Source organism: Heloderma suspectum, chromosome 2, assembly GCF_057233095.1.
Source record: "Heloderma suspectum isolate Gila_16-S chromosome 2, 16-S_ref, whole genome shotgun sequence".
Taxonomy (NCBI): Eukaryota; Metazoa; Chordata; class Lepidosauria; order Squamata; family Helodermatidae; genus Heloderma; species Heloderma suspectum.
This window is the reverse complement of record NC_139459.1, coordinates 119,036,413-119,062,944: the sequence shown is the minus strand read 5'-3', so window position 1 is coordinate 119,062,944 and position 26,532 is coordinate 119,036,413. Positions and strand designations below refer to the sequence as shown.

General features: G+C 42.9%; 1 pseudogene; it reads left to right on the top strand.

The window, feature by feature from the left end:
* Window positions 1–827: 827 nt before the first annotated feature.
* Window positions 828–2,171, top strand: LOC146352661 (uncharacterized; annotated as a pseudogene).
* The last annotated feature ends 24,361 nt before the right edge of the window (window positions 2,172–26,532 follow it).

Genomic DNA, 26,532 nt, shown 5'->3' with positions numbered 1-26,532 from the left:
AGGAATGTGCTATTTACAATAGTCTGTGGACTTAGAACTTTAACTCACTTAATTCTGTGTTTGTTCAATGGCAGCACTATCTTTGTTCTTGATCACCTGATTCATTAATGTTTTTTTATGGACGACTTAGTTGTATCCTGAATTTTAAGCCTATACATTGTTACAGGTAAAAGTATTAGGCAGTTCATGTCACAGCATTTTTCTGCAAATGAATGTTTATTAAACAGTAACTTTTTCAAGTTCACCAATTTCCCCACTTTTAAAAAACCATTCAGCATATTTGGAGTCATAGGTGACTGAAAGGCATACAAAATATATGTCACTTTCCCCCCTAATTTATGATACTTCATATTCTCATGCATTTTGCTAGAATGGGGAGGCCATGTCTATGGGGAGATGTACATTGAGATGTACAGTGTAGAATGGGGAGACCATGTCTACACAGTACATCTCAAGTGACTCTAAATGTGGTGAAAGCAGAGTCCAATTTGAGGCATGTTTACTTGAAAAAAGTCCCACTTGAGTGCAGCCATCACATAATAGCTGTTCATGCTGATGTAGCAGTCATAGAAGTGGTAAGCTTTGCCTATTTTGTTGCTGTTGTTGCTGGTTGTTCACAGCAGTTGGGGGGGATGCATGAGGAAGGCATTTGGGGGGGTTCTTTGAGGTGGAGTTGTTCTTCTTGCACTTGCACAACCACTAGCCAAACAACTATTGCAAATGCCCAAGGAATATAATTTTAAGCGGTTTTCTCATGATTATACACTAGCACAAGAATGGACAGCCCAACACTTCTTGGAATCTTTTGAGCATGGCACAGAATTACCATGCAAAAGCCTGAGTTCTTTGGCCCCGGTACAAGCTTAACTTTCTGGTAATTGGTGCATATATAGTAATGAAGATATAGATACAATTACACCAGCCTGACAATTACATATACTTTCTTGGAATATCATAGGCTGGGGAAACAAGTTTTATGATGCAGATTTTTGCAATTTGTCTACAAAAAATTAAGATCCTTTGTTTACAGGAAACGTGGGCTCATGAAACTACCATCCCTTCAGGGATTTCATTCATTTTCTGTCCCGGCTGTAAAAACTAGTGTAAAAGGTCATAAAAAGGTGGTCTTACTATATTTCAGTTGGTTTGCAAGCTGACATACTGAATAGCATTTCTCAGCAGTATATACAGGTCCTTTTTATTAAGGGAAAGTAAACTTCATCTGTACAAATGTCTATTTTCCATCTACCCTGTCCAGAGATTTAGGTCCTAATAGCATTTGGAATAGCTTATCTGAAACCCTAACCCTTCTGGAGTTCCAGTATCCCAATCTAAGATTTTTGTTATGTGGGGATTTTAATGCAAGAATTGAGGTTGTTAAACCTCTGTTTAAACAAGTGGATGGCACCAACTATGGAGGAAGCTCCCAACATTTACCTATAGATAGAGTTTCCCAGGATAAAACTATAAGTCAGGTGTGAGGTTCCTAGACATTTTATTTTTGCATAACCTACAATGCTTGCATGGAACCTGTTATGATAAGACTATGGGCACCCATACCTATTTGACTAACAGGGGTGCCAGTACATATAATAGTTTATATGGCAGTTTCTGTCAATGTATTGCCTGACATATACAGTTTTGAAGTTGACAACGGGGTTGAAAGCAATCACTTCCCTTTGTTGCTAACAATTGATCTCCTAAATCCCTGTCCCCCTTATTCCTTCCAAAACTTGGATGGAGTTCATTTTGGGGAACGGAGAATACGCTGGTGAATCAACCTCGGGTCCTCTATTTCTCTGGAGAGCATTACTTTTAAATTGCCTCACCAAAGACTCCTGGACTCTGATTCAGATATTTTACATGCTTATCAAACCATTATCCAAAATCTTAGAGCTAAGTTGGTTTGTAATAACAGTTCAGTCCTAATAGATTAGTAATCAATAGATGGTTTGACCAAGAATGCAGAGTCACCAGGAAAATATTAATGAATCACTCTTGCCATGCATTTAGGAATAAAGTGATTATCTCTCTGGACTACTTAATGTCTCTGAGGTCATCTTATAAGGCACTTTTAAAATAAAAAAGGAGATACATGCTAAATCACAATGGCAACAGCTAGGCCTGGCTGTAATGGGAAAAAAAGGAGTCCCAGTTTTTGGATATTGTTTCCTTCGGTATAGGTGTGGTTAGATCTTTAATAGTTGGGCAAATATCAGGAAGTGAATGGCATACTCATTTCAGTATGCTTTATGGATCCACCCTTGTGGGAACTATCCCGCTGCTCCTGAAGCCGTTAATTTATCTTATTGGCCCCTTCTACTGTAACTGCAATAAAGAATCTTATTGCATCCCTAACTCTGGGCAAGGCCCCAGGAGAAAACATGATGCCCCCAGAAATATACAAGTATTTTCCTGACTGGTGGGCTCCAATATTAGCCAAAGTGTTTACTCAAATTAACAGTACAGGTATACAGGTCAGTTGGAAACAGAGTATTGTTGTCCCAATATACAAGAAGAATGATAAGCAGGATCCTAATAATTATCAACCAATAAGTCTTTTGGACACTGACTCTAAGCTATATTGCAAAATGTTATTAAACAAGCTGGAGGATTGGGAGTCTGTAATGCTATTATCTATTTGGAACAGGCCGGTTTCAGGAAAGGCCAAAGTACTATTGCAAACAACACCTAGCCCAATGGAATTGTGATGAGTCATGCAACAGCTGGTGTAATGGCTTGTGAAACAACTTGTACAACAGCTTATGCAATGGCTTGCATGAGTGGAATAGAAGTATTGGATTTGACACTTGCTCAAGGATAAAAACAGGGTTTCTGCAAGCAGTAGGAACTTTGCACTTGCAGAATGACACCACTAGATACAACCCTTATCATTATTGGCAACATTTCTCTGTATTATCGTATTTGTACTATAAACAATCCTTAATAAAATTTCATTTTTTCCCATTATCATTATCAAAAATACCTCTTCAACTCTGAAATCTCGGAGACATGTACCAGAGAAGTAAAATATCGCCCTGCTCCCGAAATGTAGGATGGTTAATTGATGATTGTGATGTATTGAATCAATAGTATAGGAAACTACAATTTCTAAAATACTTCCAGGACACTGTTTTTTAGTTGGAGGTTTTCATTATGAGTTCTTAAAAATCAAGTGAACATTATTATTATTATTATTATTATTAATAATAATAATAATAATGTAGACTTGATTCCACTGAAATGGTTGTCTTTAGTTGTCAATGATAATGGGAGTATAAGACTAAGGAAATAACAATGATACAAACTAAATAAATCAGGGATGATTTTGATGATCTGCAAGGGGCATTCCCAACCCCAGATTTTCTCTCTTTAAAACAGTAGTGTGTGTGGGTATTTACCTGAGCTAGCATGCAAAGAAGAATGGAGTGAACCAATTAGGTACTGCTGAGAATTCTGCCTTGTTAAGTTTGTCTCTAGTTCAGTAATTCTTGTTCTTGGCTGCTTGGAGAGCTAGGGATTTCTGCAAGACTGGAGGTTGACAGGTAGAGGACTAAACAATAAGGAAAAGGCTGATGATGAGGAGCCCCCAAACTGATTCAAGAGGCATATGAAGCCATGCATCTTTGGAACAGATCTACTGCTATAGTTGCCTGTAAATTGCACATAAAATATAACTCCCTTAGAACGACACCTCTCTTTTTGGGGGGAGGGAGGTAGCTTGCATTTTAGCTGTGCAGAGAATTTCATCCTTAGGGCTGCTGCAGACTTCAGTTGGGCTTATAGGCCCCTTCCAACCCTACTATTCTATGATTCTATGACAGTCTTACTTTATCTAAAATGTTTTCACCCTATCTTTCCACAGTGCATGCTCAAGGCAGCTTCCACCACAACACTGAAAATGGATTTTTTAAACTTAGAGTAATAAAATTAATGCGACGACAAACTCTCAAAAGCAACAGCAGCTAAATTGCCCTGGAAAAGACATATTTCCGAAACATGTCTTCTGGTTAATGTGAATTTAACCAGAAGGGCGGAGGGATTTGCAGGGAGGGATTGGCAGATGGGAGGCACCTACTGCTTCTCCCCTGCAAGTGCGCCCTCTGCCAACCCTTTTCTGCAACTCAGTTTTTCTCCTTCTGGAGCTGTGTGTGTTGGGTGGTTATAATTAAAATGTGGGATAGAAGCATTTGCAGGGATGAAAATTGCACGTGGGTTAAGCACCAAGCTCCTGCCTTCCAATGTTCTCTTGCAAAGATAAGCCCATATTGGAGTTAGTTGGCAAACATGGGGTTGAGAAACCTTCTGTTGCTTCAAAACAGATTGTTCTGACCCTAGAAACTTCATGTAACCAATTATTGACCATATTGCTACTATTATAACATTGGCAGGGGGATGGACTGGTTGAGGTCCCTTCCAAGTCTGTTTCTGTGATCAGAAAATGGCTCTTAAAGGTGTTTTCTTTGTTCACTCTTCTGTCTTGTGTCTACTGTGGTAGTGGTACCTCTATTTGCCATGCTTGTATGGTATAGGTTTTGGGCATGAACCAGCCAAAATGAAGTGCTTTTAAGTCCTAATGATTTCAGTGGGAGGGATGTAAGAAAGTGCTTCAATTTCCATTTAAAATATGGGACTTAACTTTGGCTGGATCATGGCCTGTAATTTAAACCATTAGAAAGTGAGTATTATAAAGTTACTGTTACTTTCTTCTGATATTATGAAAGATATCATTTTCGTGGCTTCGTTTTGCACTTTAAATTTAGCACTTAAAGCCAGTTGAACTGGCTTTCTATTATTTGGGGGGCAAATTCATGCTGTTGGTTATTACCTTTCAAGCCATAAATGATTTGTCCTAGTGTGCCTAAGGGGGCACCTTCTTCCCCATTAATGTCCTCAAACATTGAGATTTTCTGGTTAGGTGTTACTCATAGTTCTTTATTTTAGGGACTAAAATATATCAGTATCTATGCAGAGCAGAGCCTTTTTAGTGATGGCACCACAATTCCCACAGAGACCTGACAAGCCTCCCCTTTGTACACTTTTAGGCACTAAGTAAAGCCTTTGGAGGTTTAGGGCATAACCTAAAATTTCTACTTTCCCACTATTAAGGCATTCCAAAAGTGACATCAGTAAACACATGAGAAAAGGAACTGTGCTAGCCCCATGCCCTCCATTGCATTTGTTGTCCTCTACACATGGGGGAAGAGAGCCTTCTGTATCCATGGGGGCTCTCCATGTGCTCTGGAGCAGTTGAAAATCAGTGCTCCAAATCACATGGAGAGCCCCAACGGATACTGGAGGCAGTCCTCTTCACAAAGTTGCCCTCCATGTGTAGAGGGTAAGGAAAGTGATGGAGGAGGAGGGCAGGGCTAGCATGTTCCCTCTCGTGTGTTTACTGTTGTTGCATTTGGAACACCTGAATTGGGCTAGTGTGCTTGACGGCCACTTCCCCTTTGCAAACCAGAGCTGGGAGGGTATGATTTCCATAGAAGTGGCAGGTGGGTATTTAACCCTTCTCTTGCCTGCAACCCCCCCCCCCCACACACACCAAAAAAACTTCCTCCTGACAATGAGGTTTTTTCTTTGCTCTAGTAGGCAAGAGGGCATAACCAGAGGTGACCCAAGGCTATTTACGTTCATTAATTCATTCGACTTCAAGATCGCACAACAGCCATGTTGGGCGGTTCACAATATGATAAAACATAATATAAAACCTTTAACACACATTTTTAAAAAACAGTGTGAAACAGTTAAAAACGATTAATAAAGCTACCAGGACCCAATATAACAACTAACATTAAAAAGCCCCACCATATGCTGTCAAATAGCTGGGAGCATAGTTGCCATTTACAGGTGCAATATATTAGAAAGATTTATTGAAATCACAGCAGATAAACAGGGAATCAGGTATATAAGATGAAGACACAATGAACAAGAAATCAGAGGAAATATAATACAATGATTAAATAAAAAATGTGAAGTGAAACCTTACATTTGTCCCTAATCTTCTGCCAGCCCCTCTAGTTAAAACTTACTACATTCCCAGCTGGATAGTAGGTTGGCCTAAAGGTTGAGGAAGAAAGACTTTTTGCCACCTATCCCAAGCAGAGAAGACAGGCTTATGTGGCCTTAGCTGGAAGTCTAAGATGTAGAATCCAGATAGAAAATTAATCCATGTAGGAATTGAAGAAAATGTTTAAAAATAAAGTAGTGATGTGTTTAAGTGATGTTCCTTAAATTAAAGGAACAGCTTCAGGAAAATTGAAAATATTTACAAAGGAATAAATTATTTCTTAATTGTTGTGTATTATGCCTGGAAGACTGCAAGCAACCATTTATTCAGACACTAATTTATTTTCCAACTACTGAACTATTATGTTTTTAAGAACCATCAGCCATATTCTGTTAGCCCCTGCACTGATTCCTGCCTACTTGCTTCCCTTTGTAATTAAACTAGTCAAAAATAACTGAAATGTTTACCATTGTTTTTCATGATTTCAGATTTAGATGCCTCTTACATCAGTCTTTCCCAGCCTTGCGTCCCCAGATGTTGTTGGACTACAACTCCCATCATCTCTAGCCAGCATGGCCAGTGGTCAGGGATGATAGAAATTGTCGTTCAACGGCATCTGGGGGCCCAAGATTGGGAAAGGCTGCTTAGATCATTCTTCTATCAGAAGAGTAGAAGTTGGAGTTAGAGGGAGGGATAATTTGCACATACAAGATTTCAGGAGCCTCTTTGAGCATGGATTCCAATCAAAGTTCCCATCATTGTTTGCCCTGAGATGGCCAGCTGAAAGCTTCAGAAAGGGAATGTATGGAGCTGCCATAGCTGTTGGGCAGAGATCACTGCAGTTGATTTTGAGGGCACTCAAAACATGGGCTCCCATCTTTTTGTAGCACACAGGCTGCATATACCCTAACAGACATTAACAGACATCTAATGTTCCCTCTAAGAACATTAGAAGAGCCCTGCTGGATCAAACCAAAGGATCAAACAGTCTGTTCCCACAGTGGGCAACCAGATGCCTATGGAAAGCCCATAAGGAGGACAAGAGCACAATAGCACCCTCCCGCTCGACCCGTATTCAGAGGCAGTATGCCTCTCATTTCACAGATTAAAACAGGGATATGCTTGCAAAACACCTAGTCTCATACCAAAGATCAATGCTCCATTTCCCACCCTCCCCCTGGCACCGTTCACATTGCTCAAGGCTCCACTCCATCTGCTGCATTTATTTACTCTGCATTGCAGTCAGTGTTGCTGCTGCTCTGTTTTAGAGCCAAGAATTTGTCCTTTGCATTCAAGATAGGCTAGGAAAATGTAATTGCCGTACAATCATTTATTCATGGTTCAAAAGGAGTCTCACCATCATGTGTAACGGCAAGCCGTGCGCTGCATGGTCCCATGCATTTACATGCATGTGTGATAAAAACAAGGTGCATCCATTACCTGCTCAGAAATTTTAGTTGCAGACACCACAAAGAGGAGTCTGGACCCTGAAGAATCACCACTTCGGCAATTCACCCTAACAAAAGTTGAACAAGGCATCCCCCAAAGACAAAGATCAGGACAGTAATTTGCCAAGGATCAGAAAATAGGGTCACATGGAATATATGAAAGCATCGGAGGTTGGACTCAGTGGTCTTATAGGCCCCTTCCAACCCTACTATTCTATGATTCAGCCCTAGGAAAGGGAGTGATCTGCAGGGCAGACCCAGGCTCATAAGAACATAAGAGCCATGTTGGATCAGACCAAGGGTCCATCTAGTCCAGCATTCTGTTCACACAGTGGCCAATCAGCTGTCGACCGGGAACCCACAAGAAGGGCATGAGTACAACAGCACCCTCCCACCCATGTTCCCCAGCAACTGGTGTACATAGGCTCACTGCCTCTGGTACTGGAGGTAGCACATAGCCATCAGTACTAGTAGCCGTTGATAGCCTTTTCTGCCAGAAATTTGTCTAATCTTTTAAAAGCCATCCAAATTGGCCATCACTACATCCTGTGGTAGCATATTCCATAGTTTCACTACCACAGGATGTAGTGATGGCCACCAGTTTGGATGGCTTCAGGATGTAGTGATGGCCACTCAAGATATGTCGGAAGTGCAGGCTGTAAAACTGTTTTGCAGTGTGGGGGAGGCATTGCCCCTGCTGGGCCCTCTGTGGGCCAAATGATGTCAGTGGGTGAGGCCCCGCTCATTTCACCTTTCTCTGTGCCTCTCTCAGCATGGAGCAAGGGACTCAGCTAACACTAGGAGGAGCAACTGCTCCTTCCGGTGTTGGCAAAGTCCCTAACTTTGCATGGCACATACCGTCCTCATGGGGGCAGTGCACACTGTTCAAAAGGACTTAACCAGTGCTGGGAAGTGTCCCCCGCCACCTGCATTTCCACTGTGATCTCTGATAGGAGATAACGGCAGTGATTTCTCCAGAAAGGATTCCTCCAGGTGGTAGGGCTTGGAGACCAAGCTCCACCCCCTGGAGGAACCCAAGGAGGCTCTGCAGGCCAGATGTGGCACTTCCGTGGGTCAGAGGTTCTGCATCCCTGCTGTAAAACCAGCACTATAATGTCAGCAGCATACTGTTGCAACAAGGGACAGCACAGACTTGTCCCTTGTAGGGATGTACGAAAATCACTTACCTGTTCGCGGATTATGCTGATGGTGGGGGGGGAGGCGCTCCATCCCTCCCCCCGGAATCTTGGACCGGGGAGGAGGCGCTCTGTTCCTCCGCCCCCCCCCCCGGAATCCTCCTTGGCCGGCTCAGCAGCCGGCCAGGCCCAGCCAGGCCAGAGCCGTCTGCAGCCAGATTTCCGGCCGCGGAGGGCTCTGGGGAAAACAACAACAACAACAACAACTGCGTACGCAAATGGCAGCGGCTACGGCCGCCGCCATTTGCGTTCCTTATTTTTGACGTCTAAATCTACGTAAATATTTACATAGACTAAGACGGTGAAAATAAGGGGAACGCAAATAGCGTAGTGGACGCTATTTGCATTCCCCTTATTTTCTTCATAGCCGCCGCCATTTGCATATGCCTTTTTTTCTTTTTTTTTACCCCAGTCGTTTTAGGCTATGTAAAAACTTATGTAGCCTATCACATGAGTGTAAAAAACAAACAAACCTGTAAATGGCGGTGGCAGCCAGTCGGAAGACCAGCCGCCGGAGCTGCCGCCGCCGCCGCCCGGAAGATCCGCCCCAGGTAAGTCTCGTCCCGGGGGGATCCACGGGGGGGGGGTGGCAGGCCATTCTTCCACAGATTTCGGGGGGCCGAATGCACTGGCATTTGGCCTCCCCGAGATCCGTGGCGGAATTCTCTGCCATCCCTAGTCCCTTGCTGCAACAGGGAATATGCTCATGTTCATTTTGTGAAATAGTTGTACTCAAGAAAACTTGTCCCTGAAGTGCATCTATGTGGGGTCTGCCACTAATGAACCCCTGGGCCAAACTAGAGGTGATGTTTGTCATGTGGCAGGGCGCGACCTATTATTGAGCTGAGAGAGACTGATGCCTCAAGTGGAACATGCTGAGGGGTCGTGACCAGACAGAGCTGTGGGCAATGATTGCCCTTCACCCCTGAAGGTAGCCTGCTGCCCTCAGGTGCAGTGGAGGACTCTGTCCCATCCCAAGTGTTGAAGTAAGATTCAGTTCTCTGATCTGGTTTTGTATGTGGCATGTGGTATTTGCTATATTGTTTGTCGCCTTGGGCAACAACATGTCTACCTAAGGCTGGACCTGGATTTGGCCTTGGGTCTCGGTTTTTTGTGTGTGTGTTTTTTTTTAACAGAGGGCATGGTAGTGTTGGTGAGCTTGATTGGGACTGTGGCATTGAGACGGGGCCTTAATCTTTTGTCCTCACAGTTCTGACCCTGCCCCCATCCATGCACCTGCTATTTACAATGGGAGGAAAGCTCCTACTAGCAACTGTGGGTTCTTTCCTCCAATTCTGAATAGTAGGTGCATGGATGGGGTGTGTGGGTGTGTGATTCCAATCCGTGCCATGGGAGGTGCAAATGGTTAAAGCTCCCCCTCTCCCAAGTCACTGGTCTGGCTCAGGTTCCTGCATGCTGGCTATTTGTACAATAAAAAATCAACGATGCAAGGCCAAACCACCACGTGACAAATATCAAGGGATGAGAGAAGCAGGGATTTCGAGCTCACTGAAATTCTCGGAACTTCACTTTGAAACTTGGTTTCACTCCCGTTGGTGTTTGTGACCTTTTTGGTTCGTTTGAATGGGGAAAGTGTGTGCTTCCACCCCATTAACTGAAGCATGAAAAGGCATATTTTTGGGGACAATGTGCATTTCAAAGTCTGCTTAAAAACAAACAAACAGACGTTTTGAATGGAATAGCATGTTTGGGAATGTGTGAACATTGTTTTGAAAAAATGCACACCTGTTTTCGTGAAACAAAACGAAATTCTCATTCATCCCTACAAACATCACATATAGTTCAGCCCTAAATCGAGCAGAAAAAGAAAAGAAAAAAGTACCATCCCAAGTATAACAACATGACCAGTCCCTTCTATTTTTACCCCTTTCATCATACCTGGCAGTAAAATTCATGCTTAAAAAAAAGAAAAGAAAAATGAATTAATGACATTGTTTCATTCAAAAATAATCTCATATGAAATAAAGCCTGAATTTATAATAGAGGCATGTTAAAATCTATGGTAATAATTTCTTCAAACTGAATCTATGACACATATCAAACATCTGAGAGTTAAAGCCTGCTTTCTTCTGTAAAAGAACAGACCACAGGCAAAAAACAAAACAAAAACTGACGTTTGCAATTGAGCATAAATATGACAATAGCCATATATTGTATTGATTATCGTGTAAATTAGACTCTGTCAATCAATGGTCATTTAATTTCCGTCTCATTGAGAAAAATGGTTCTGCCAACCAGACCTTGCTTCTGGAAAGTTCTGAGCATTTTATTCTTCATTCAAATAAGTGACATTGCATAGTATAAACAGAACACCAAACAGCAATCCTTAATTTTGCAATTGCTCCCCTAAACCGATATTAATTTTGCAGTGCAATAGCTATGTCGGCCTGCTGCTCCTAGCCAGTAGTATAAAAGGTGTATTTAGTTACAAATGAATACATTTAATTGTTATAGCAACCAGTTAGTATGCATGCTTGTTCAAGAAATATACGAATATCACAAAACTGGAAACTTGTTTTAAATTGATGATTAAAACAGCTCCTTTGTCCTTTGAATCATGATTTAAACTGCCCTGCCTGGCAGCCATAGATCACTGCTTGTGACTCTGGACCAATTCTCACGGTCAATTTTCCCTGTCCAAAGAGCAGCATGGAGCCCTTTTGAATTACGCACAGGCCTCCTCATCATGAATACAGCTAGAAGTTAATTCTGTTGTGAAATTCTATTGTTTTGGTTGCTCTTTTTTCAGCTGCTATAATCAGAAGGACAGCTCAGACTGCATCAGCCATTTCTTATGGCCAGTTGTGTACCATGTGATTCCATTTCTTAATGTGCCCACGTGGCCTGTTGTGAACCGCATGATTCCATTTTTTGTGTGCCCACGTGGTCCGTTGCGAACTGCGTGATTCAATTTTTTGTGTGCCCATGTGGCCTGTTGTGAACCCTGTGATTCCATTTCTTAGTGTGCCCACGTGGCCTGTTGTGTACCGTGTGATGCAGCTGCTCTGCACATGGTGGACTGACAGCTAGCCAGTCAGGGGTGGCACATGAGTAGGGATGTACGGACTGTGTAAAATCCATTCCATCTGTGTTTTGCAGATTGTCAGGCACCTTTCGTTCCATCGTCCACCCATCACTGGAACTGGGTTTTTTTGTTTCTGAATTTGCACAGATGCACATGTGCACAATTTTGCATATGCGAAAATGTGCAAATTCCCCTCAAATGCTAATTTTCACGCATTAGCCTATGCGGTAAATACGCATTTTTGGCTCTTTTTGTGTGTGTGTATTTTTCTACTACACAATTTGTGCAAAATTCAGGAAAGTTAGAAGACCGGTCTGTGGAATCCAGCCAACGGAGAGAAGTCGGTCCACTGTAGAATCTGTGGGTCAGATGCATGAAAATCCGAACTCATTTGGTTCTGTTGTGGATTTCTCTAACATCCCTACACAAGAGTGACCGTTTCTCCTTGTCCCGTGTGTTTCTCAACTGATGTTCATCTCTGCTTGCTGTATTAAGCTCACGGTAGTACAATGGCCCACTTCTACTGCACAAGCTGCTTGTACCAGGAGCAGGAGTTACTCTGTGTGCAGGCCTAAGTAAGGATGCCCACCAAAAAATGCATCAGGGAACACTGTCAGCTGAGTAGCATGATGGATGAGGGGGGCAGGGAGAGTGGGAAGAAGCTAGGCTGGCCCATCCCAATCTTTCCCTTCACTAGCTGTCTTCTGTTAGTTAATGCATCCTGCAAATAGTTATTTATTACATGTATAGCCTGCTTTCCCTCCAAGGAACTCAGGCTGGTGTAAATGGCTCTCTCCTCCCCCACCCCCATTTTATCCACACAGCATTCCTGCGAGGAAGGTTAGGCTGAGAGATAGTGACTGCCCCAGTGTCACCCAGTGAGTTTCCTGGGTGAGCAAGTGGTTACAACAAAAAGGATCAAAACGGACCTCTCCAAAATGTGGGAATGGGCATTAAACTGGCAAATGTGGTTCAATGTAAGCAAGTGGTAAAGTGGTGCACAGAGCGGGGGTGGGGATGAAAATAAAAAGCATAACTTCACATACCCTGTGATGGGGTGTGAGCCAGTGCTGGCTGATCAGGAAATGAATCTTGGGGTTGTGGCTGATAGCGCAATGAAAATGTTGCTCAAGCGTGTGGCTGCTGTGTAAAGGGCAAATTCCATGTTGGGCATCATGATGGAAAAAGGAACAGAAAATAAAACTGCCAATATCATAATGCCTTTATAAAAATCTATGGGGAAATCCCACTTGGAATACTGTGTACACATCTGCTCACCACACCTCAAAAAGGATATGGTAGAGCTGGAAAAGGTGCAGAAAAGGGCAACCAGAACAATCAACAGTCAGGAACCATTTTGGTTTTTTTTTAGCTTTTTAACTTGGAAAAAAGGTGAGGAATGTTGAGGGGGGTGGGATAAAATAGAGGTATGTGATAGAGGCATAGTGTGGAGAAAGTTGATAGGAAGAACCAGTGAGGCTGTGAATCCATTCCAGGTTTCAGCCAGAACTCTACCAGAGCGATCCAAGGTGCTGAACTCTATCCCCAAATAGGTTCAGCACCTTGCATAGCTCCTGTAGAGTTGTGCCTGGTTCTGATTGAAACCAGGAATGGATTCACAGCCCCACTGAAATCGGAGCCATCAGCCTCCACTATGGAGAACTTTTTCTCCCTTGTTCATAATCCTAGGACCTGGGGTCATATAACGAAGCTAAATGGTGCAAGAGTTAGGACAGACAAAAGTACTTCTTCAAACAGCATATAGTTAAACTATGGAATTCACTTCTACAGGATGTAGTGTTGGTCACCAACTTCGATGCCTTTAACAGGGGATTAAATAAATTCACAGAGGTTATCAGTGGTTACTTGTCATGGCAGCTATATATTGCACCCAGTATCAGTCCTGCGGTACACAGATAGGAGGAGGATGCTGTGCTAGTGTCCTGCTTGTGGTCTTCCCATAGGCATCTCACTGGCCACCCTGGGAACAGAATGTGAGACTGGATAGGCTTTTGGTCTGATCCAGCAGGGCTCTTATGGCTCTTATGTCCTTATGGCGAAGTGGGACTCTAACCGCTCCACCACACCATGGGTTGGGATTGTATAAATCAATTCTCTAGAAAGGTTATGGGGATTGTTGCCCATGTCGCTCCACCACCACCTCCAATTAAGAGGACATATGTGCACATGCTGGAATGTGGCTGGATCAAGAAACAAACATATGCATGCACCTGGGTAAGACCATTTTGAACCACCAGCACCTTCTGTTATGGAAACCATGGGTTGAGAAGTGGACTCATAGGACATACCCATGATGTTCTGTGCAGCTTAATTTGCTTTCAAGAAAGGGATCTCTCTGTTCCCTAAAAGATTTTTTCCCTTTCAAATGAGATGCATTGGATAGGGGTTTTATTTTTAGTTAAGTTTAGCTTAGAGTATTAAGCGAATGGACCCAGCTTTGCATGGGTTGGAATAGCCCTTAGTGGAATATAGTGACGCCTTCAAGCAAGTTATGCAGGTGACAAGAGGTGGGCACATTGTGCCTGCCCCATCTGAGTGAAGGCACGGCCACTGGCAACCCCTAGGCATGTCCCCTGCCATGGTGTACCACTACAGTCCCCTGGGCTACTCCATTTTGCTGAAGGGGTGCCCCTCCATAGCGGGGAGAGGGAAGGGGGCAGCCTTATAACTCTGTCCCTCGGGCTGTCCCCACCCCCACTTCAAACTGTGTCGGCAAAGCAATGTGCTAGTTAGGGACTTCTGCCACCTAATGATGAAAGATGGTACTGCAGGCTTCAAACACACTGACAGAATTAAATTCATTAAATTCAATTAATGCACTGTAAACACTAAATGTGGACTGCGGTGGCTTTGTGGACCGCGGTGGCTTAGTGGTTAAGATGCTGAACTGCAGACCGGAGGGTTGGCAGGACAGCAGTTCGAGACCCGAGTGCCGCATGATGGAGTGAGCTCCTGTCTTCAGTCCCAGCTCCTGCCAACCTCGCAGTTCGAAAGCAAGAAATTGCAAGTAGATAAATAGGTACTGCTTCGGCGGGAAGGATAACAGCGTTCCATGCACCTCGGTGTTCAGTCATGCTGGTCACATGTCCATGGAAGCGTCTTTGGACAGTGCAGGCTCTTTGGCTTAGAAATGGAGATGAGCACCATCCCCTAAAGTTGGACACAACTGGCTGGGGACACCTTTACCTTTAAACACTAAATAAGCCCGAGGTGCATCCTCTTAGGATCTCTCTATGTATGCAAAGTTTCAGGTAGGCTCCACAGACTTGGAGCTATGGTGCTGTCAGATAGACAGGCCATCAGACAGACATCCTTGTTTATTATTATAGAAAATTCCCCACTGTCCTGTGTGAACAGAGTGCCTGAAAGTTAAAGAATAAAAATACATAAAAACAAGAATAATTTAAAAAATTATTCTAGGTAAGCATTTATTTTTATTACATTTCTCTACAGCCCAATAACCAAAGCGCTCTCGGCTGTTGCCATGTAACTTACGTGGGGCATCAGGTAGGTTGACTTTGGGACAGTCAGAGTGGATAAGGATATGAAGGAAAGTTTTGATATAAAAAGTGTATTGGGCCAAGAAGAATTATAAATATTGGTCGCTGGGGTTGAGCCTTTATTCGGGTGAGAAGTGAGATGCCAATGGAGTAACCGGGCTTCTCTTTTGATTCCCTTCGCTTTCCAGCTGTAAATTAAAGAAGGGAGGCCTTTAGGGAAGGAAGTCTGCTGGACAAATGCCGCACTGAATTTATTTCCAGCTCGTTCAGAACTTAAGCGAGGGAGAGAAAAAGAACCTTTCTTCATCATAGACTAGGTAGTAAGTTTGGATACTGGTCAGGCGATGGGAAAAGTCAACTCTTTGTTAAGCCTTCCAAGAAATACTGTTTTGTTAGATGATTCTTTGTCCCTTCACTGTTGGCAGCTGGATTATCTAAATAAAAAGGTGTAACTCCCCCGAGAATCAAAAGTACCAATTATTCCTGGCAAGAGGCTTTAATGCTGTTTTTATGGTGATTTGATGGAGAACAATAATTAGACTTCAAAACGTCACTTTTTAAAAGACAAATTATAGGCATTTCCTCTGAACAATTCAGGTTTGTTTGCAGCATTTTCTTTTATTATAGTGTTTTGCATTTGGAGGGAAATGTTTTGCCTAAACCGCTTAGAAAACCAGAGGCTTGGTTAATTTGCTTCTAAATATCTTTATAAGCTTAATATCTTTAGGATTTTGCCATCTTTGAGGTTTGAAATAATTAGCTGCTAGGTACTAATGCATTGATCACAAAGTTGGCAGGTTATTAGATAGTAATAAAAATTAAAAAAAGAATGAAGTCCCCTAAAGGCAACATAATAAAAAAATACTGCCAATGAAAGTATCGTCCTTCAAATGTTTTAAACTTTCTGAGCTGGTATTATAGATGACTATGTCCACCCTTGTCATAGGGTGGCCATATGCCCTATTTTACTGAGGACAGTTCTCTGAAGGTGTCCTCTATTTGAATGGCTATCCAACTCCAGTTTAGAAATAAAGAACCATAAGGAGGGAGATCAGGAGCCTTGAAGTTGCCCATCAGCACTTAGCACCCGGGCAGCAGTCTGAGCAGGCATACAAGTCACCTGGTTACAATCTTCCTCACTATGGTGAGATGTATTATATTTCTATTTAAATGATAGTAATTATTTCTAGATTTGCGTATCTCCATCCCAATTAGCATATACACATCTTTATGTAAATCTGTGCTATCTTTTGTTCTTTTTTTGGGTGATGCATTTCCTCTTTTTTCGTGATGCCACTCAAAACAAAGCTGTCAAGATTCCAATTATGACCTGGACCCCCTGAGCAACTCCTTAAGGATCTCTCGCCTCCTTAAGAGTCCCACCTTCCTCCTTTTAAACTTCGCCTTCCCAGTAATGTGGGGTTTAGGCTGAAGATATGGGGTGACTGACACTCTAGATACAGGGTTTAACCACAACAGTTCACTAGTAGATTTAAAGCAAACAAATAACAACCAAAGGTATTTACACAATAATGCTGAGTGACACAAAAGGCATTAAAAGAAAATGAATGGGCAAAACGCAAGTTCCTTTACCCTAGCTGTTCTTAGACTTTTCTAGGCTGCTTCTTCCTGCTCACTCTTCAGACTCTGCTCTCACTTCAGACTCTGGCAGCCTCTGCTTTTCTCTTCCTCTGGCTGCAGCCTGGTCTTTCTGACTCTTACGGGCTTTCTCACTCTCTTTATATACCCTACTCCCTCAGAACCGAAAGTACTGCTTCAGACCTGAATAAATGAAACTTAGGTGGAGAAATGAAACTGCCACTTATCTGGAGAAATGAAACTACTCCTCTCAGAGTTATCCCTTTAAGCCTGACCTTTAAGCTTGACCATATTTTCCCTTTGCCTCTGTAGGCCTCAAACCTTCACAAAAGCATTTTCGTCTCAAACCAAAATACTCTTCAGGGCTTTCCCAAGTGGAATGGGCTTCTCCTTCCATGTCTCTGATAGAATATTTTTCCATGGTACAAATCAACAACTGATTGATCCTTAGAGCTGATTTCCACATGCAGATAGATACTTTGCACAGAATTCCTGAGAGTGTACCATTTCAGACTTCAGTTGACATGGATTGTGTATTTGAGTGTTCCCCAGAATTTATTTTTTTAATCACTTTGCACATAAACAACTACAGTAGGGAAGGCTGGGCCACCCCTTCTTGAAATGCTGTGATTCCATGGTCAGGAAGGTTTAGAACTTGAAGTGGCGGACATGAAAACATGCAATTCCCTAGCTGCTGTCTGAGGTGGCACAGTCCCTCATCATTTACTGGACTATGTAGATTGGTGCTTATATCGGTAAGGTGCTTGGCTGACAACATTCACTCTCATCCCAGGGAAAGGGGCAAGAGCAGTGCATTCTGGGACCTGAGAGGGTGGTTTGTTTGTTTTTAAAGTCTATTTATTTAGGAGCATCCAAGATAAAGTAAAAGAAGGTTGCCTCTGGGGAATTGGGGAATGCACAAAAACAGGGCTGGGGATGTTATAGAAATTTCAGTTGTAGTATGTCTGTTATCCCATGATTTTATAAGCTAGGCTATGTCTGTTTTACCTCAGTGTGAGACTGCCATGCTAAACAAAGACACAGTGCCTTATCAGAGACTCAGGAATGCCAAGAATGTGTTTACTAGAGTACAAGGCTACCTCTCTGCGCATGCCTAGATATGTCAAAGGTGCTGCCTGTCTTCTGTTTCCCTCTCAGCTAGACAAAGAGATTAGTACAGCGCAAGCGTAAGACAGCCCCAAAGGTCTTGCCTATATAAACTTTTGAATCACATCACTTGATTGTGACCTTTGTTGGAGCGTTAGCCCCAAGGGTTGCCTTATTCTGCAGAATAAAATCGTGTTGGACCAGATCTCTGCCTCCTCTCGTTCTTGGTAAACAAATTGGAAAGTCTACCAGGGAAAAGAACACAATTTTTGTAACAAATTTGGTGACTCCTTCGGGACGCCCTGTGTGACCTGGGAGCTAGGCAAATGCTGGATCAACCCAAGCAGAGGGCGCCCTGGACCTTGTTTGGTTCACCGTGAGGTTTGAGGCAGCTGTTGCCTGGCAACCCAGCTAGAAAAGGACTCCTGAAGAGACGAGGCGAGTGGCAGTCTTTGGAAGACAGGACGAAACGCTGTCTGACTCTGGGGTCGTTTGGAGGCTGAGCTACGAGGTAAGTTGGATCACACTGTCTGGGCCGTCTGGGGAGTGCAAATCTCCCAATCTTGTCTAACTGAGCCTTGCTCAAGTAGCAGCAGTTGGGAAAGAAAAAATAAAAAAAAATGGCCGACAGGATAGGGTCGAAACTTTCGTAGGAGAAAATAGCCAAGACCCACTGGGATGCATGCTTAAGAATTTTAAGTTGTTTAAGTTAGATTATGGTGTCAAGATGACAAAAGATGAGCTCATAAAGTTTTGTAATGGGGAATGGGTGACATTTAGTGTTGGCTGGCCAACTGGGGGAAGCTGAAAAAAATGTTGGGTCCAAGGTATATAATAAAGTGATTGTTGATAACCATGGGGATCAGCTGCCTTATATTGATGCTTGGCAAATGTGGATATTGAAAAATCCTGATTGAATAAGAAAACATAAAGGTCAATATTGTAAAGTCATGATGGTATGCTCCGAGATGAAGCCCAAAGCCCCTGTTCTCCCTGACTCAAGCCCCACGGAAAGAGCTTGGAGATTAAGAGAACCTGCCCAAGGCTCCCTGGGTTTCCCCTGCCCTATTCGGCCTGTTAGGTTGGGAGGAGAGGTTGCTGGGGGGAGGAGGGAGAGAAGCCCCCCCCCACGGAGAACCCATCTGTTACATCCCCAAGTCTCGCTCGGTCTAGCTCCTTCTAAGTTGAAACATCTTCCAGTGTATTCAAGTTTGTTAGAGGAAGCAAGAACAGCTACAACAACAACAACAAAAGTTGTAAACTCTGAAGAAAGATTTGTTTGAAGTCTTAAAGACTGTGGCAAAATTAAAGGAACAAAGACAGAGCAATATCTGGGTCTGTGTAAGCTTATCTCTGCCAGTCTATTGAGAGCAGAGCTAAGGGGGGGTTGCCCGGCCCCACCAGAAGATGTCTGTAAGGACCTAATAGAAACAGTAAGATTTGCAAAAGAATTGCCCAAGTTAAAGCATCACAGCTGGAAAGCTGAGCAGACCTTGCTCTTATCTGTCGAAGAATCTAAAAGAGGTGTAAGGTTACACCTTCCACTCTTAAACTAATGAAAAAACAGACAGCCTTTGCTAACATCCCATTTTTATTGCCCAAAGCTTTTTGTTTGGATCCATTATTGTTTGGATTTTTGAGAGGCACTCTGCACATGGATTAGAACTTTAGACTGTTAGAGACTTGCCATGAACCGTACTGTGAGGCTTGTCATAGCCATAAACTCCAGTTGTTGTAGATTGTGTGTTTGTTTGTGATCAGCTCAGTGCACAGTTTAATTTGTAACTTCAACACTCAGATAAAAAGCTGTATTTCCAAGGCTTTGAGAGATTCACAGACTACAAAGGAAGCAGCCTTCAAAAAGTTCAAAGAGAAACTACGAAAGTTAGTTTAAATAAAAGGGGGCCAATAAATTGTCTTAAAAAGTGAGAGAGGAAAATGCCCCCTCCCCTTCTCCTGTGGCATCTCTAAGCCCAGCTGTGCTTCTAAAGCCTGAGAAAGTTCCTGCCCCACGTGTTCCAGCTCTTTCTCAAAATCTGAACTGTCTGGACACTCTATATGCTCAGAGGCAAGCCTGACACTCTGTCAAAATTCATAAAGTGTGGAGTTGCCGATGCAAAAATGGTGGCTTAAAACTTTTTGAATATATAAAAATGCCCTTCCCTTGATCTTAATGGGCCCTGGCTGTGCAGCCAGAAGAACAGTATGATTGCCAGATCTGCTCCACCATGCCCTGCAATGAAAAAAATGTTTTTCAGTCATGCTGTTAGATTTCAATGCTGTAAAGCAAAAAAGGCAGGAAAAAAAAAGAGAAAGGACATTGGCAAAAAGACTGCCCAAAGTGAAAGGGGAAGAAGAGGGGGGCGATGGTGGCCATAAAAGGGAAAGAGGACCAGCCGTGGGTGTCATTGCTTAATATTCAAATGACCTTCTGCATTGAGCAGGGGGTTGGACTCGATGGCCTTGTAGGCCCCTTCCAACCCTACTGTTCTATGATTCTTCTGGCCACCCAGACAGAGGACTCATGTGCTAAAGCTACTATCTCCCTCTTGCAAGAATTAAACTTGAAAGGCTATAAAGTGTCAAGAGAAAAGGCTCAGATTTGCCAGACCCATGTCACCTTCTTGGGCTACCTGATTCGAAAGGGAACCAGAGACCTGAGCACTGCTCGGTTGGACGTCATACAGAAGACACAGAGGCCTAAAGACCCTCGAGAGTTGCAAGCCTTCCTTGAGCTCACCGGGTTTTGTACAATGTGGATACCTGATTATGGAGGGAAAGCGAAGCCCCTGTATGAAGCTTTGACAAACAAAATATCATCCACTGAAAATGGACAAATAAAATGGAAAAGGCTTTTCTTAAGCTGAAGCAAGCCTTAGTGTTGCCACCCGCTCTGGCCTTACCATATCCCAATAAACCGTACCGGCTCTATGTACATGAAAATAAAGGAGTGGCATCAGCGGTTTTGACCCAAAGGACAGGTCCTTCCTGGAGACCTGTAGGATACTACTCGAAGACTCTGGATCCAACTGCAAAGAGATGGCCTGGTTGCTTAAGGGCCGTGGCAGCAACTGCGCTTTTATCCGTCACGCCAGTCACGCTATGAGATCTCCCTGCTTTCAAGCCCAGGCCTCATCCTGCCACCTTGCTCCCTGAGCCAGATCTAAATTGTCATGACTGTTTAAAAATTTTGAGTCAGGTGACTCTGATCAGGCCTGACCTCACTGATTCCTTGTTACCAAAGCCAAACCTTAAGGTGTTTGTAGATACACAAGATGTGCAGTAGATACTCTCGAAAAAGTGCATGGAAAGAGTGCCAATCCCGAAAAAAGAAGAGGCAATGCTTTGGCAGATAAGGCTGCAAAAGAAGCTGCACAAATGAGAAGTGAGGTGGTGCATTATGAAAGAGCCCTAATCCCATATTTGAGTACAAATTTGGTTCCAATCTACTCTCCAGCTGAGCATGAGAGAGCTCTTGAATACAAGGCGAAGCAAACTAAAGATGGATGGTAGATAGTCCCAAGAGGCAAAGTGTTCATATCCAGGCCTCTTCTGAGCTTTATAGTAAGAGACTTGCACCAGGCTACACATCTAAGAAAAGTTGCAATAGAAGATCTACTCATGAGACACAGTGTAGCCCCTAAATTAAAATGGCCACAGGCCTTGCCAATCGCTTTAACTCAAATACAGTACACCCTCAGGGAAAGTATTAAATTGACACCCTTTAAATGTTATATGGGCGCCCACCTCAGATGTTACCTATGGCTGATAGCTTAAATATAAACTTAAAAGTAAGGGCTTTAAAGATCCAAGAATATGTTACTGCCTTGCAGTCTGTTTCGTCTTGTCTTCACAGGTTCACAGCACCATACCAATCCTTGCCTTTAGATGCTCCAGTGCATAATTTCAGTCCTGGTAATTAGGTGCTGATCCAGTCCTGGAAAGCTGAACCACTTACTGAGAAATGAAAGGGTCCATTCCAGGTTCTACTCACCACTCACACGGCTATAAAAGTCGCTAGAAGAAAGAAGTGGATCCATCACACCCACATAAAAGCATCACCTGCACCAGAGAGGGTCACACCGGAAGCTGACCCACCTGAAGGCCACTGTTAAAGTAGCAAACCACTAGAAAAATAGGGCAACTTATAAAACAAATGAGTAAAAACTGTGATGACACTGTAATAATTGGAAAACAACTGTCAGATTCAGAACCAAACAAAGTAGGGGGTGAACTAGTTACAGGATTGCTTACCCTGGGTTTATACCCAGAAATTATTGCAGAAAAAGTATACTAGGCCTCACTTGCTGTTTAGAAGAGACCATCAGTGCCACAGCCATAATGGTAAGGGCCATGCAATCTGAAATTGAAGATCTCAGCCAGCTAGTGGCCCAGTATCAGTTTGTTTTAGATTATCTCTTAGCACGCCAAGGTGGCTTCTGCACCCTAGTGAAGCAAGGGTGTAGAGTAAAGTTCCATGATTTAAACAAAACCGTAGAAGATGAAATCGCCAAACTACAAGATATGATTGGACAGAATTATTCAGGAGCAAGTGATCCTTAGTTATAGTTGACTTCCTGGCTCCCTGATTTTGCATGGTTAAAACAACTTGTAATCAATGCAGTCTTGTTTGTTATGATACTATTGATGATGGTTTGTGCCTTTAAGTGTGTAGTCCACTGCTGGACCAAACAGAGGTATGAGATTTAAGAAAAGCCTTTTGAGGGGGGAGTGTTATAGAAATTTCAGTTGTAGTATGTCTGTTATCCCATGATTTTATAAGCTAGGCTATGTCTGTTTTACCTCAGTGTGAGACTGCCATGCTAAACAAAGACACAGTGCCTTATCAGAGACTCAGGAATGCCAAGAATGTGTTTACTAGAGTACAAGGCTACCTCTCTGCGCATGCCTAGATATGTCAAAGGTGCTGCCTGTCTTCTGTTTCCCTCTCAGCTAGACAAAGAGATTAGTACAGCGCAAGCGTAAGACAGCCCCAAAGGTCTTGCCTATATAAACTTTTGAATCACATCACTTGATTGTGACCTTTGTTGGAGCGTTAGCCCCAAGGGTTGCCTTATTCTGCAGAATAAAATCGTGTTGGACCAGATCTCTGCCTCCTCTTGTTCTTGGTAAACAAATTGGAAAGTCTACCAGGGAAAAGAACACAATTTTTGTAACAGGGATACTATAGGGGTTGAGTTTATGCTTCTCATAACAATGAACTGAATCACTTTTGACAGGTTCATCTCACCTCAGAAGCCATTGTTTTATAGCAGGGGTTGGGAACATGTGGACATCCAGATGATGTGGACCTCTAGGTTACTAGAGGGACTGGCTGATTCGATCATGTGATGCCAGTGCTTCGTCAGCTGCAGTGGTTTCCAGTCTATTTCCGAGCCCAATTCAAAGTGTTGGTGTTGACCTTTAAAGCCCTAAACAGCTTGGGACCAGAGTATCTAAAGCCTTGTCTCCTCCTGCATGTACCTGCTGAAACCCGTAGGTCATCTTCAGAGGCGCTCCTCCGGGTGCCCCTGCCACAGGAAGCTAGGCGGGTGGCTACAAGACAGAGGGCCTTCTCAGTAGTGGCAGCACTTTCATGGAATAAAGTCCCCACAGAAGTTCACCTGGCACCTATGTTGTTGTCATTTTGGTGCCAGGCAAACACCTTTCTTTTCTCCCAGGCATTTTAGAGACCTAGTTCTAGGTTATTATGGTTGTTTTATTAATTACTGTGCTGTTTCTCGTTTCGCATTATATTGTATTTTATTCTTTTAAATGTTTGTATTGTATTTTATATTTTTAACTGTGTTTGAAAATGGCACTTTGGTTTTTTAACTGTTCGTTATCCGCCCAGAGAACATTAGTTATTAGGTGGTTTAGAAATGTACTAAACATCAATCTATTAATCAGTCAATAATTGAAGCTGAACTCCAGCTCCCATCAGCCTTAGCCAGCATGGCCAATGGTCAGGGATGATGGGAATTGCAGTCCAGCATCTGGAGGGCCACAGGTTCCCCACCCTTGTTTCGTATAGTTCTAGTGGTCTAGGGATCCCAACTGATGAAGTGCTAAAAGCTGTAGAGTTACGTTATGACAGTGGCAGTGACGTGGTATTAGGTGCTGACCATTCCCAAAAGAATGAAGAGAAAATACAGAACTGTCAGAGCCCAGAGCCCAAATTAAAACCTGATTATTAAGCCCTGCAGTTTAGTCATGATAATATAAAGCTTCATGTTTACGGCTAAGTCAATCTGCAATATGTGCAGAGGGAGAAAAAAGTGTTTATTATGTTTACTTTATTTACGGCCAAATTTAAATGTTAAAATACTGCAATTTTTTTTTTGTCAAGACTCGTGTTTTATGGTTGTTTCTTTCCATTAATATTAAAATATGTAAACAGGATACATAAAAGGTGAAGAAAAGTCTGAAGCCCGTAAAAAGGTTTTTGCTGCATACCAGTTAATCAAAGTGACTCTCTAGTCAGAGGGGGAAAGAACCAAAGAGCATAACTGTAAATATTGCATGGTTATTAAACTGTAGAGAACAAGTTATCATCTCCATTTACCCCCCCCCCCACATCTTCATGTGGTCCAATGGCCCCCTCTGGAAATGCATGGTCAAACCTGGTCCTTGCCCATAGCATTTCGATGGTTAATACCATTACCTATATATAAATGGGAATCCTTTGGTATCTTTTTTATGCTAACTTGATTAATGCTTTAGAATGCATGTTCCTTTTATAAAGCAATTGCCACCTCCATTTCTACTTCCTTTCTCTAATTTCGTTCATTTGCACTTAAATGTGAGGGCTTTGAAATAAAGATTAAAGGTTCTACTCCACTAATCTGGTATAAACCTTCAGTAAATCAGCATTTGTGGCTAGTCCAGGTTAATTTTATTTGGGCCAAAATGCTGCTAAACTTAAGCACGTTTAAGATGCTTTGCTTTCAATGGGGGGAGATAAGCCAGTGCTTAACTCTCATTAAAATCAATGAAAGTCAGTCATGAGCATATGCTCCTAAGCATACTTACTCAGAGGTAAGTGCGATTGTAGACAGTGGGTTTAAATTTGGATATTGTTTTTAGCCCATCCAACCTCAGCATTTCCAGATGGGGAACAAAAGCTTAAAACACACACACAGAATAGCCAAATTCAATATTAATTAAGCAGGTAAAAATATGGTTACCATCTTGCTATCTGACAGCTTGCCTTAAAAAACGAGAGGAGTTTTCAGTACTCCTGTACCAGTCAGGCAGTAAGGCCTACGACTAAGCCCTTTTGTCTGTTGCAAAGCACCAGGCTGTGCAAAACTAGTGTGACAAGATCCATTCGTAATAATGAAGAACAGCCAAATGCATAGCAATATGAATCTTCCTCAGACTTGGGCGAGTCTATGGAAAAAGGGAATTCCAGGATAATGGAACAGTTGTCAAAAAGCGCACTCTGATGTTTTTGCTGGAGTCTTTATGTGTATTGTTTAACTCTAGGCTACTGTGATCCTAGGGTGCTTCCAGATAAGGCTTTTATCACGCCATCACTCCACCTGATTCGTGGAATTTTTCAGGGGGTTCAGATGACATTGTCTTCTTCTTGTAACCCTCCTGTACTTTCCCACAACTTCTTTTGTCTTTTTCCTTACCACAGAAAATCCATTAACGAAAAAAAGCCAGAATTGTTGCATGATGGCTTTTGATTTGTAGTGCTAGGAGCCCTCCATCTGGAAGCCCTCCATCCAGACCCCCAGACGACGTCTGTAGTGTAGATGTACCCACAAAAGTAGCCTCTAGCTTAGCCTTTCCTAGCCTTGGGTCTCCTGATGTTATGTGCCTACATCTCCCATCAGACCCAGCCACCATGACAAATGGTCATGGATGATGGGAGTTGAAGTCCAACAATATCTGGGAACCCAGGTTTTAGAAAGAATGAGTCTAGATTATAATTGTGTGCTTGATTGGTAACGGAGGCTTGTGTTTCCCCTTTCTTAAGTACTTCGTAGGAAAGAGAGATCATGCAAGGAGGGAGGTAGTAATGGGCATCAGCAGATGTTGAAGTAAGCAGAGGCTCTGGCTGGATCAGAGAGACAGACAGGGTATGGGTTGAGCCGTTTTAAGGCAAGGGACGGGGAAGCAGCATTTATTGTCTCCCTGACAATATGTAGCTTTCCACATAAAAAAATAAATGGGGAGTGTTCAAGCATGCTATCCGCTGCCAGGAGTCTGAAATGGTACAATCCAAGAAATGAGTACCATGTGCTTTTCCTGAATATTTGAATCAGCTCTCAACCACATAAGATGCAGGGTGGGGCAGGGCATGGGTGGGTGGGAGACAGCCCAGGTCCAGATTCTGATTCTGACTTCTTATTAACCAACATCACACAAGAGTTCCAGTTTGGAGGTAACTGGGAACTCTGGTTTAATGCAAACCAGGATCTCCTCACTGATCCGGGCATGCAATGGGAAAAAGAAAGGGTTGAGAACGGATCATGCAGCCAATGGCGCTCACGCACGCCTTTGTAATAAGCCAATTTGAGCTAATTCCTACCAGACAGTCATTTGTAGGGCAGCTGCAAAGATTCTTGGAAGCACAGTACTGCAGATGGAT